The sequence below is a fragment of the Physeter macrocephalus genome, chromosome 1 (genome assembly GCF_002837175.3).
Source record: "Physeter macrocephalus isolate SW-GA chromosome 1, ASM283717v5, whole genome shotgun sequence".
In the NCBI taxonomy this organism is placed as follows: domain Eukaryota; kingdom Metazoa; phylum Chordata; class Mammalia; order Artiodactyla; family Physeteridae; genus Physeter; species Physeter macrocephalus.
Window position 1 is genome coordinate 139608146 of NC_041214.2, and position 12933 is coordinate 139621078.

A 12933-nucleotide genomic window follows, 5' to 3' on the forward strand; every position below is an offset into this window, starting at 1 on the left:
CATATAGTTGCTTGTAGTAATCTCTCATGATCCTTTGTATTTCTGCAGTGCAGTTGTTACTTCTCCTTTTTCATTCCTAATTCTATTGATAACTTAGAGGTTTTTTTGTTCTTTCTCTAATTGCTTCAGGTGTAAGTTTAGGTTGTTTATTTGAGATTTTTCTTGTTTCTTGAGGTAGGATTGTATTGCTATAAACTTCCCTCTTAGAACTGCTTTTGCTTCATCCCATAGGTTTTGGGTCATCGTGTTTTCATTGTCATTTGTTTCTAGGTATTTTTTGATTTCCTCTTTGATTTCTTCAGTTACCTCTTGGTTATTAAGTAGTGTATTGTTTAGCCTTCATGTGTTTGTAGTTTTTACAGATTTTTTTCTGTAATTGATATCCAGTCTCATAGCATTGTGGTCAGAAAAGATATTTGATATGATTTCAATTTTCTTAAATTTACCAAGGCTAACTTAGTGACCCAAGATATGATCCTGGAGAATTTTCCATGAGCACTTGAGAAGAAAGCATATTCTGTTGTTTTTGGATGAAATGTCTTACTTCTCCTTTTTCATTCCTAATTCTATTGATTTGAGTCTTCTCCCTCTTTTGTTGATGAGTCTGGCTATTGGTTTATCAATTTTGTTAAATTCTGTTGTTTTTGGATGAAATGTCCTATAAGTATCAATTAAGTCCATCTTGTTTTATGTAACATTTAAAGCTTGTGTTTCCTTATTTACTTTCATTTTGTATGATCTGTCCATTCGTGAAAGTGGGGTGTTAAATTCCCCTACTATGATTGTGTTACTTTTGATTTCCTCTTTTATGGCTGTTAGCATTTGCGTTATGCATTGAGGTGCTCCTATGTTGGGGGCATAAATATTTACAATTGTTATATATTCTTCTTGGATTGATCCCTTGATCATTATGTAGTGTCCTTCTTTTTCTCTTGTAATAGTCTTTGTTTTAACGTCTATTTTGTCTGATACGAGAATTGCTACTCTAGCTGTCTTTTGATTTCCTTTTGCATGGAATATCTTTTTCCATCCCCTCACTTTCAGTCTGTACATGTCCCTAGTTTTGAAGTGGGTCTCTTGTAGACAGCAAATATATGGGTCTCCTGTTTGTATCCATTCAGCCAGTCTATGTCTTTTGGTGGGAGCATTTAATCCATTTACACTTAAGGTAGTTATCGATATGTATGTTCGTATTACCATTTTCTTAATTGTTTTGGGTTTGTTGTTGTAGGTCTTTTCCTTCTCTTGTGTTTCCTGCCTAGACAATTTCCATTGTTTCAAATGGCAAAGAAAGAAAGAACCACAGATAAAGAGAGGGAGGAATAGATGAAGGGAAAGTGGAAAGAGGGAGACAAGATACAATTGAAGCAGGATGAATTCCATGCTACAGTGCGTATCAGTTGTCAGACCCTTTTGATGGTTGTGACATGCATGAGATAATGGGCTTTGACTGCACTGGTTTTAAAAGGACTTTAGTGCTGCAGTGAACATTGAGGTGCCTGTATATTTTCGAATTATGGTTTTCTCCGGTTATATGTCCTGCACTATTTAAAACAGCCAGGACTTGGAAGCAACCCAAATGTCCACCAACAGATGAATGGATAAAGAAGAACGTGGTATATATATACAATGGAATATTACTCAGCCACAAAAAAGAACTAATGCCATTTGCGGCAACATGGATAGATGACCTAGAGATTTTCATACTGAGTGAAGTAAGTCAGACAGAGAAAGACAAATGTCATGTATCGCTTACACATGGATAAAAACAATGGTACAAATGAACTTACTTATGAAACAGAAATAGAGTCATAGACGTAGAAAACAAACTAATGGTTACCAAGGGGGAAAGGGTGAGGAGGGATAAATTGGGAGATTGAGATTGACATATAAACACTACTATGTACAAAAATGATAACTAATAAGAACCTACTCATAGCACAGGGAACTCTACTCAATACTTTGTAATGACCTATACAGGAAAAGAATCTAAAAGAGAGTGGATATATGTGTATGTGTAACTGATTCACTTTGCTGTATGGCAGAAACTAACACAACATTGTAAATCAACTATACTCCAAAGAAATTAATTTAAAAAATAAATTAAAAGACTTCAGGAAATAATAAGTATGCAGAATTGTAAGGGTCATGTGCTTCAAATGTGCATATTTTAGATAACATGAAAAGATAAAATTTTATTATGTAGTCTACCTTTGCCACAATAAAGTTTAATATTTGACCCTTATAATGTACGGATTTCAAAAAATAAAAATAAGCACTACTTAGTATAGACTATACACATTTTTTCCTGTCTTAATATAAAAAATAGCTCATTGTATGAAAAGAAATCAATCACTGAGACCTTGGAAATAATAAAACACAAATCAGCAAATCAATGTCTGCATATAGAAATGACTTCAGTTGAAGATATGTAGCCTCTTTAAAGTGCATGCTGAGCAATTACCCCATTAATGTGATGAATGTAGACAGTAATTTGTGATGATTTAAGTTTTGAAGTTCTATTTTTCTCTTAGATGCAGAGCGTTTGTTTTACTTTAATTATTTAGGTCATTGCCTTAATTCCCCATTTCACATTACTTGTAAAAAGACGTTCCCATTTCTAAAACGTGGCCTTTTTAATGAAGTTCTTTCTACTACTGACTTTAACCTTTAAGCTCCCCCATGTTACGGCACTATATGTAAATAGCCACCTTAATAATGACGTTTGGCATAGCTCTGGGAAGAGGAGTAGCAGGAAAGCAGTGAACTTGAGCTTTTTTCCCTTCAATTTTAAATATATTGGACTGAAACATCATTTCTCTTGGAACTGAAAAAAAAATATTCTTGGATATTTTTCTTTTAATTTCTCTTTTCCGCTCTTTCTCTTTCAACCCCTTTCACTCCCTCACTCTCCTGTTATATTTTAAAGTGCAGTTTTTATAAAGACTAAATTATATACAAAACTTGGACTTTTATTTGCACATGTCTTAATATTATTTCCTGAGCAATGTTTCAATAATTACACATATTAGTTCATAAATTGATATTGTTTAAAATTTAAGTATACTTCTTTATTAAATGTGTTTAAAATATGACATTGAATTTTTGTTTGTTATAAACTAAAACACCTCTATAGATGCATTTTCAAGATTGACTGAAAAAAAATTGAGTTTAGTAATTTAATGAAATGTGAGTTTTGAGGTCAAGTTAATATTCCCCCCAAAAGACAATTTTGCTTTATGTTTAATTTTGTTTTATCATAGCATACTTATGTGCCATTATTCTTTAACCCTATTCAGTTTAAAACTTTTGTCTTAGAAAATTTTTATTGCTCTTTTTTGCCTTTATGATTGATAGATGTTCATGCCATGAGGATGAAAATAACTAATTAATTTTTACATTTAATTCTAATATAATTACCAATGATAAATTGACAAAAAGAATTAGGTACTCACACCTAAGCTGAATTTTAGTTTTAATTTAGCTAAATTTTGATTTTCCATCTTATTGTGAGATAGAACGGCAGGATAATTTTCTTTAAAGTCATTAAGCAAGATTTTGCAATATCTAGGGTGATGTTTATGCTTTAAGAGTCCATGTTGATCACTCTGGTTTATGTTTATAAGGGGCTTGGGAATCTTCTGGGAGGAAACTCACTCTAAGCAAAATAGAAGCAAAGAAATCTACACAGGATACAGTTTCAGAGATTATGCATTCTCAAATCCTTGAATTTATCTCCGAATATATTTTCCTCTTGTCTACCCAACCATTATGCCATGCTGAAATCCTAGATCTTACTATTACCAGTAATAACACCTTCCAGAGTATCCAAGTGTCCCAAACTTCAGGCTGCACTCATGGCTTTCCAGTACTCTAACCCTGTAGTATTTCACTTCCAGAGGTTTTTGGATAAAAATGTAGTCACACTCAAACACATGAAAGTACAATAATTCTTAGCTGTCTTCCTCCCCACTTGATTGAATGATGAACCATCTGTTGTCCTGTGTAAGGAGAGGTGCTCTTGTGTACAGGATACAGGGTATGTTTGATTATTTGATCATATTACATATGCAATTGTTCCTTTGTACTTTTTCATGATTGACTATTTCTGCTTTATTGAATTAGTCCTGTCAATGTACAAGCCAGTACATGAAAAGAAGAAAAAGCAAATCCTTCCAATGATCTTATATCTCATTCAACTATGACTCATTTCTGTGCTCATTTTTACAGCTATAATATTCCATTCTTTCTTGAATCCAAGAAAGGATTTTGTCACCACCATTCCTCTCAAGCAGCTATTAACCTCTAAATTGTGAATCCAATCATCATATCTCAGAAGTCATCTTACTTATCCTGTGAGCAACATTTGAAACAACTGATTCTCCCAGTTAAGGGAATACAACCATTTATAACAAGATGCCTGTATTCAAAGCTGCCTTGTGGTTCAAGATATTCCTGTTCAATTACCACTGCATTGTGGCACAAGATTTATTTTCCAAATTACTTTTCCAAGTCCTCTTATGGCAAGATATCTGTCTAATTGTGTTCTATGGTACAACGTAACTCTGCCCAGAAGCTCACCTGTATTAAAAGAAACCTCTTCCCAGACAGTAAATAAGACCCATCAAACTACAATGAAGTGTAATCTTGTAAAGAGACCCTTCGTTAATTCCTCATAACCACTGTGTCAGAGACTGCCAAGTATTTCTTGGTTACTTGCTATTCATGAACAGATAGGATAAAAATCTTTCTCAGCTTTTCTGTGCAATTAGTTCAGTGCTAGATGACTGCATTCTGGTCAGGATTGTGTGGGAAGAAGTAGAGCTGACCCTTGAACAACATGGGCTTGAACTGTGTGGGTCCACTTTTAAGCTGATTTTTTTCAATAAATGTATATATTACTACACTATGCGAGGTTGGTTGAATCTGTGAATGTGGAATGACAGGTACAGAGAGCTAACAATGGGACTTATATATCTGAGGATTTTAGATGTGGGGAGGTCCTAGAGGTACCGCTGCAGGTACTGAGGGATGGCTGTATTTGGAACCCTTCAGTCCTGGGCAGAAAGACCCCTACATGCTCTTCTGTTATGTCTCTCCTTCTGTGAAGGCTGCATAGGTCATGTGTCTAAATGACAGCAAAACAGAATGACAGGAGATAAGAACACAGTGACATTTCTTAGAGTCATGCAACATGTACTGAACTGTGATTTAAGAAAAAAAATATTGTAAGACACAGAGATATGGGATTTAATTCAGTAGCCAAATATAAATATATATAAAATTTCATACTTTTCTCCCATGTTGACACATATATCTATCATCTGAAATTCTGCTCTTGGAATCCTGATTAGCAGCTGCAAATTGAAATAACCAAAACTTAATTCTTGATTTTCACTTTTTCCAAATAATAGGTTGTTCCCACAGTGTTGCCTCATTTTATGTGTAGTTTAGGCCAAAAATCTTGAGTCAGTCTTGACTCTTTTCTTGTGCTCACATGCTATATCTAGCATAACCAATTTCTTTGGGCTAAAACTTAAAATATTTATAACCTCTATCCAAACACTTTTCCTTCCCATTGTTAGCACCCTAACCATATTACCTCTTATCTAGAACATCGCAATGACCTTCTAACTGATGTTTGTTTTGAATGAATCATACTTCTGACTGGATCTCTACAGTGAATTTTCATCTTTTCAGACAAGCCAAGCCATGTACCACAATGTTCACTGCAGCTCTATTTACAATAGCCAGGACATGGAAGCAACCTAAGTGTCCATCGACAGATGAATGGATAAAGAAGATATGGCACATATATACAATGGAATATTACTCAGCCATAAAAAAATTGAGTTATTTGTAGTGAGTTGGATGGACCTAGAGACTGTCATACAGAGTGAAGTAAGTCAGAAAGAGAAAAACAAATACCGTTGTTAACACATACATATGGAATGTAAAAAAGAAAAAAAAATGGTTCTGAAGAACGTAGGGGCAAGACAGGAATAAAAACGCAGACATAGCAAATGAACTTGAGGACACGGGGAAGGGGAAGGGTGAACTGGGATGAAGTGAGAGAGTGGCATGGGCATATATACACTACCAAATGTAAAATGGATAGCTAGTGGGAAGCAGCCACATAGCAAAGGGAGATCATCCTGGTGCTTTGTGTCCACCTAGAGGGGTGGGATAGGGAGGGTGAGAGGGAGATGCAAGAGGGAGGAGATATGGGGATTTATGTTTACGTATAGCTGATTCACTCTGTTATACAGTAGAAACTAACATACCATTGTAAAGCAATTATGCTCCAATAAAGATGTTTAAAAAAAAAAAAAAGTCTATGCTGGATTTGGCCCTAATCTCATAAGGAAACTTTGGGAGGAGTCATAGGAAAAGATTTTTGACCTAAGAATCAGCACCTACTTGTATCAGGTGATAGAAGTTGGCTTAAGAAAGATGGCTAGAAGCAGGCAGCATGGATTCTTTCACTCTTAGAGATTCTGTATGAATGTGAATTTCCCCTTGCTTCTGAATAGAAAGCTCTTACAAACGTATAATAAGGAATATTGAAGATTCTAGTGCAAGTTCTTAAATAACCCTATTTGTAACAAGTTAGTGACATTCCAGGTATTGTCCATGATATCAAAGGACCATGGTTAATTATGGCAGAGGCCACAAAAATATCAATTATCATGAAGCAAGGATATTTTGGAAATACATAGCTAAGAAGGGAAATCATGTAAATCCTTGCATGTGAGGCTATGGCTATAAAAATAACTTAATATCAAAAAGCAATATATTTTATGAAGATAATTTTGACAGTTGGTCAGTGAGATAAATTGAAAGATCTAAGACTAATGAGAAAAGAGTCAGCAATATACTGAGATATCCAGATAAGAAATAATGAGGATTCAAATCTCTGTACAGCAATGGTGTTGTAGAAGGGGTGATTGACAATAATGAAGGAAAATTATAAGAATTCTGTGATTTGGGAAAGTTTTGACATTGGACATAAAGAAAGGAAAGGGCTACAATATATAACAACACCAGCTTTTGGAAATCGGTGACTTGTGCAATCATCATCTGATACAGAGTTTATAAGAAGTGAAGTTTAGTTTCCCACTTACATATTACCAAGGATCATTTTAACTTAGATTGCAAAAATCAACTTGAAAATTTAATTGCTGCTCCTAATCTAAATTTCAGTAGTGGCAAATGGAAGTTGATAATACGTGTGGTCTGAAAAACATTTTAACCATTAAAATTGATTTTTTTCCTACTGTTCTAACCACACAAATGACCACCTTAATGTACCAAATAACAGAAGAACACAATATTGAAAGAAACATCATCAGGTCCATGACTCTAATAAGAACTGGATAGTTGTTTTGTCTATAGATTTTAAATTAAAAACCTAAATATTTTCATCTACAATTAAGTGCAACTTCTGGATATAATTGACCATAGTGATAGAATTACTGATTTGGGGCATTCACACAGACACACTCACACACTCACTCTTACATTTCAGAAAGTATTTAGACTTACACCTGGAAATCACATATAAAAGATGTAATTCAGGCCTCTGTCATATATTTGGAAACAACTGTGAAATAAAAATGCTCTAAATACAACATACTATGAGGGGAAAAGACTGAAACTAAAATCTTCATTTTGTAAGATCAGGACAACACGTGCTTACCATGACTTTGTTAATACATATAAATAATTAGTACCTTCATTCATTAGTTAGCTCCTCCTTAATTCTCTCAACTGACTAAAGGGCCTCATTACTCTCTCAGGCTGTATTATCATTTTATTTAAAAAAGTGGGAATTCCCTGGTGGTTCAGTGGTTAGGACTCTGCACTTTCAATGCTGAGGGCCCAGGTTCAGTATCTGTTAGGGGAACTAAGATCCCGCAAGCCATGAAGCACAGCAATAAATAAATATTAATTAAAAAAATAAAAATATTAAGGCAAAATCAATTGAATTGCTCTTGGGAAATATATCTGCTGGAAGAATCAGAATTAAAAATAAAATAAACCTTTTAACAGTGGATCTATTACATCATACTCTATCTTGATATTGGAAGAAAGATAATAATAAAAGTAACAGAAATATTCTACTAATACAAGTAATAGGTTTGTAAAATTTAATAAGCAGAAACCTCAAATACATGTGGGAAACCAGAGGGAGGAGCTGTCACACCTTGCAGTGATAGCAGAAGCCAACAGGAAGAAGAGAGACTCCTCTTCTTTCCTGGCAAGGACTCAGCCAATCAAAAGCCATGTTTGTTTACTATAGCCCTCCCACTTTCCCTTCTCCCTCTATAAAAGACCTCTCCATCCCTGATGAGCCAGGACTTACATGTGGCTCTCCATGTTGGCAGACCCCAAATTGCAAATCTCTGCTGGTCCTGAATAAACCCATCCCTGCTGGAGAAATATCTGACAGTCTAATTTTGCAGCCAACAAGTATTAATATTAGTATTAAAAACTGTCTAAATGCCAAGTACTCTTTTAATTACTTTATGTTTATTATATGACAATTATCAGAACATCCTTCAGAGGCAATGTTTTACATGAGGAATGGAATTTGTAATTAATTTTAAGGACAAACAGTCAGTGGTGATGCTAGATTTCAAACCCAATTATAATATACTGGCCTCCTTTATTTGAAATATTCCTAATATTTTACTGATAGAAATCATTTCTGATTTTGGTACTGTGGCATTTGGTATTAATGATTTTAAGATTTTCTTGTGGGTGTGCTTCAAGATGGCAGAGGAGTAAGACATGGAGATCACCTTCCTCCCCACAAATATATCAGAAATACATCTACATGTGGAACAACTCCTACAGAACACCTACTGAACACTGGCAGAAGACCTCAGATTTCCCAAAAGGCAAGAAACTCCCCATGTACCTGGGTAGGAAAAAGAAAAAACAGAGACAAAATAACAGGTACGGACCTGCACCTCTGGGAGGGAGCTGTGAAGGAGGAAAAGTTTCCACACACTAGGAAGCCCCTTCACTGGCAGAGAAGGGGCATAGGCATGGGGAAGCTTCGGAGTCATGGAGGAGAGCGCAGCAACAGGGGTGGAGAGGGCAAAGCAGAGAGGGTCCCGCATAGAGGATCTGTGCTGATCAGCACTCACCAGCCTGAGAGGCTTGTCTGCTCACCTGACGGGGTGGACAGGGGCTGGGAGCTGAGGCTCGGGCTTCAGAGGTCAGATCCCAGGGATAGGACTGGGGTTGGCTGCATGAACACAGCCTAAAGGGGGCTAGGGCAGGACAGCTAGCCAGGAGGGAGTCTGGACAAAATTCTGGAACTGCCTAAGAGGCAAGACACCACTGTTTTGGGGTGTGTGAGGAGAGGGGATTCAGAGCACTGTCTAAATGAGCTCCAGAGATGGGCACGAGCCACGGCTGTCAGTGCGGGCACCAGAGACGGGCATGAAATGCTAAGGCTGCTGCTGCAGCCACCAAGAAACCTGTGTGCAAGCACAGGTCACTATCCACACCTTCCCTCCCAGGAACCTGTGCAGCCCATCACTGCCAGGGGTCCCGTGATCCAGGGAAACTTCCACGGGAGAACACACGGCATGCCTCAGGCTGTTGCAACCTCACGCTAACCTCTGCTGGAGCAGGTTCACTCCACATTCCATACCCCTCCCTCCCTCTGGCCTGAGTGAGCCAGAGCCGCCTAATCAGCTGCTACATTAACCCCAAACTGTCTGAGGGAAAAGCAGATGCCCTCAGGTGACCTACATGCAGAGGCGGGCCAAATCCAAAGCTGAACACCAGGACCTGTGCGAACAAAGAAGAGATACGGAAATCTCTCCCAGCAGCCTCAGGAGCAGTGGATTAAATCTCCACAATCAACTTGATGTACCCTGCATCTCTGGAATACCTCAATAGACAACGAATCATCCCAAAATTGAGGCGGTGGACATTGAGAGCAGCTGTAGACTTCGGGTTTGCTTTCTGCATCAAATTTGTTTCTTGTTTTATGTTTTTCTTAGTTTGGAATTTAGAGCTTATTATGATTGGTAGATTGGTTTATTGATTTGGTTGCTCTCTCCTTTTTTTTTATTATATAGATTATATACATATCTTCTCTTATTTGTGAGTGTGTATATGCGTGCTTCTTTGTGTGATTTTGTCTGTATACCTTTTTTTTTATCATTTGCTCTAGGTTCTGTCCTTTTTTTCTTTTCTTTGTATAGTTTTTAGCTCTTACTGTCATTGGTGGATTTGTTTTTTGGTTTGGTTGCTCTCTTCTTTCTTTCTTTTTTTTAAATTACTTTTTAGTTCTTTTAATTTTTAATATTTTTTTAAAAATTTTTTACTCTAATAACTTTATTTTATTTATTGATTTTTCTTTCTTTTCTCTCCCTTTACTTCAGAGCCATGTGGCTGACAGGGTCTTGGTGCTCGGGCCGAGTGTCAGGCCTGTGCCTCTGAGGAGGAAGAGCCGAGTTCAGGACATTGGTCCACCAGAGACCTCCCGGGTCCACGTAATATCAAACAGTGAAAGCCCTCCCAGAGATCTCCATCTCAACGCCAAGACCCACCTCCACTCAACAACCAACAAGCTACAGTGCTGGACACCGTATGCCAAACAACTAGCAAGACAGGAACACAACCCCACCCATTAGCAGAGAGGCTGACTAAAATCATAATAAGGTCACAGACACCCCAAAACACACCACTGGACACAGACCTGCCCAACAGAAAGACAAGATCCAGACTCATCCATGAGAACACAGGCACAGTCCCCTCTACCAGGAAGCCTACACAACCCACTGAACCAACCTCACCCACTGAGGGCACACACCAAAAACAACATGAACTACAAACCTGCAGCCTGCGAAAAGGAGACCCCTGAAACAGTACGATAAGCAAAATGAGAAGACAGAGAAACACACAGCAGATGAAGGAGAAAGGAAAAAACCCACCAGACCAAACAAATGAAGAGGAAATAGGCAGTCTACCTGAAAAAGAATTCAGAGTAATGACAGGAAAGATGATCCAAAATCTTGGAAATAGAATGGAGAAAATACAAGAAACGTTTAATAAGGACAGAGAAGAACTAAAGAGCAAACAAACAATGAACAACAACACAATAAATGAAATTTAAAATTCTCTAGAAGGAATCAATAGCAGAATAACTGAAGGAGAAGACCAGATAAGTGACCTGGAAGATAAAATAGGGGAAATAACTACCAGAGAACAGAATAAAGAAAAAAGAATGAAAAGAAAGGAGGACAGTGGCACAGACCTCTGGGACAATATGAAATGCACCACATTCAAATTACAGGGGTCCCAGAATAAGAAGAGAAAAAGAAAGGGACTGAAAAAATATTTGAAGAGATCAGAGCTGAAAACTTCCATAATATGGGAAAGGAAGTATCAATCAAGTCCAGGAAGTGCAGGGAGTCCCAGACAGGATAAATCCAAGGAGAAACATGCCAAGACACATATTAATCAAACTCAAAAATTAAATGCAAAGAAAAAATATTAAAAGCAAGGGAAAAGCAACAAATAACATACAAGGGAATCCCCATAAGGTTAACAGCAGATCTTTCAGCAAAAACTCTGTAAGTCAGAAGGGAGTGGCAGGACATATTTAAAGTGATGAAAGGGAAAATTCTACAACCAAGATTACTCTACCAGCAAGGATCTCATTCAGGTGCAACGGAGAAATTAAAACTTTTACACACAAGCAAGAGCTAAGAGAAGTCAGCACCACCCAACCAGCTTTACAACAAATGCTAAAGGAACTTCTCTAGGCAGAAATCACAAGAGAAGGAAAAGACCTACAATAACAAACACAAAACAATTAAGAAAATGGTAATAGGGACATACATATTGATAACTACCTTAAATGTAAATGGATTAAATGCTCCAACCAAAAGACACAGACTGGCTGAATGGATACAAAAACAAGACCCGTATATATGCTGTCCACAAGAGACCCACTTCAGACCTAGGGACACATACAGACTTTTCAGTCTGTATGTGAGGGGATGGAAAAAGATAAGAGAATCCTAAAGATCCTATCATAAATCTACCAGAGGTAATCAATGAATTTGGTAAAGTATCAGGATACAAAATTAATGTACAGAAATCTCTTGCATTCCTATACACTGATGATGAATAATCTGAAAGAGAAATTAAGGAAACACAGATATACCATGTTCTTGGATAGGAAGAATCAACATTGTGAAAATGACTCTACTACCCAAAGCAATCTACAGATTCAATGCAATCCCTATCAAATTACCAATGGCATTTTTCACAGAACTAGAAAAAAATTTTTCACAATTTGTATGGAAACACAAAACACCCCGAATAGCCAAAGCAATCTTGAGAAAGAAGAACAGAGCTGGAGGAATCAGGCTCCCATACTTCAGACTGTACTGCAAAGGTACAGTAATCAAGACAGTATGGTACTGATACAAAAACAGGAATATAGATCAATGCAACAGGTTAGAGCACCCAGAGATAAACCCATGCACATATGGCCACCTTACCTTTGATAAAGAAGGAAAGAATATACAGTGGAGAAAAGACAGCCTCTGCAATAAGTTGTGCTGGGAAAACTGGACAGCTACGTGTAAAAGAATGAGATTAGAACACTCCCTAACACCATACACAAAAATAAACTCAAAATGGGTTAAAGACCTAAATGTAAGGCCAGACACTATCAAACTCTTTGAGGAAAACCTAGGCAGAAGACTCTATGACATAAATCACAGCAAGATCCTTTTGACCCACCGCCTAGAGAAATGGAAATAAAAACAAAAGGGACCTAATGAAACTTAAAAGCTTTTGCACAGCAAAGGGAACCATAAACAAGACCAAAAGACAACCCTTAGAATGGGAGAAAATATTTGCAAATGAAGCAACTGACAAAGGATTAATCTCCAA

General features: G+C 37.0%; 1 pseudogene; it reads left to right on the plus strand.

Moving 5' to 3' along the window:
• Positions 1-12933, plus strand: part of LOC102980641 (protein downstream neighbor of Son-like) — a 36299-nt pseudogene that overhangs the window by 18581 nt on the left and 4785 nt on the right.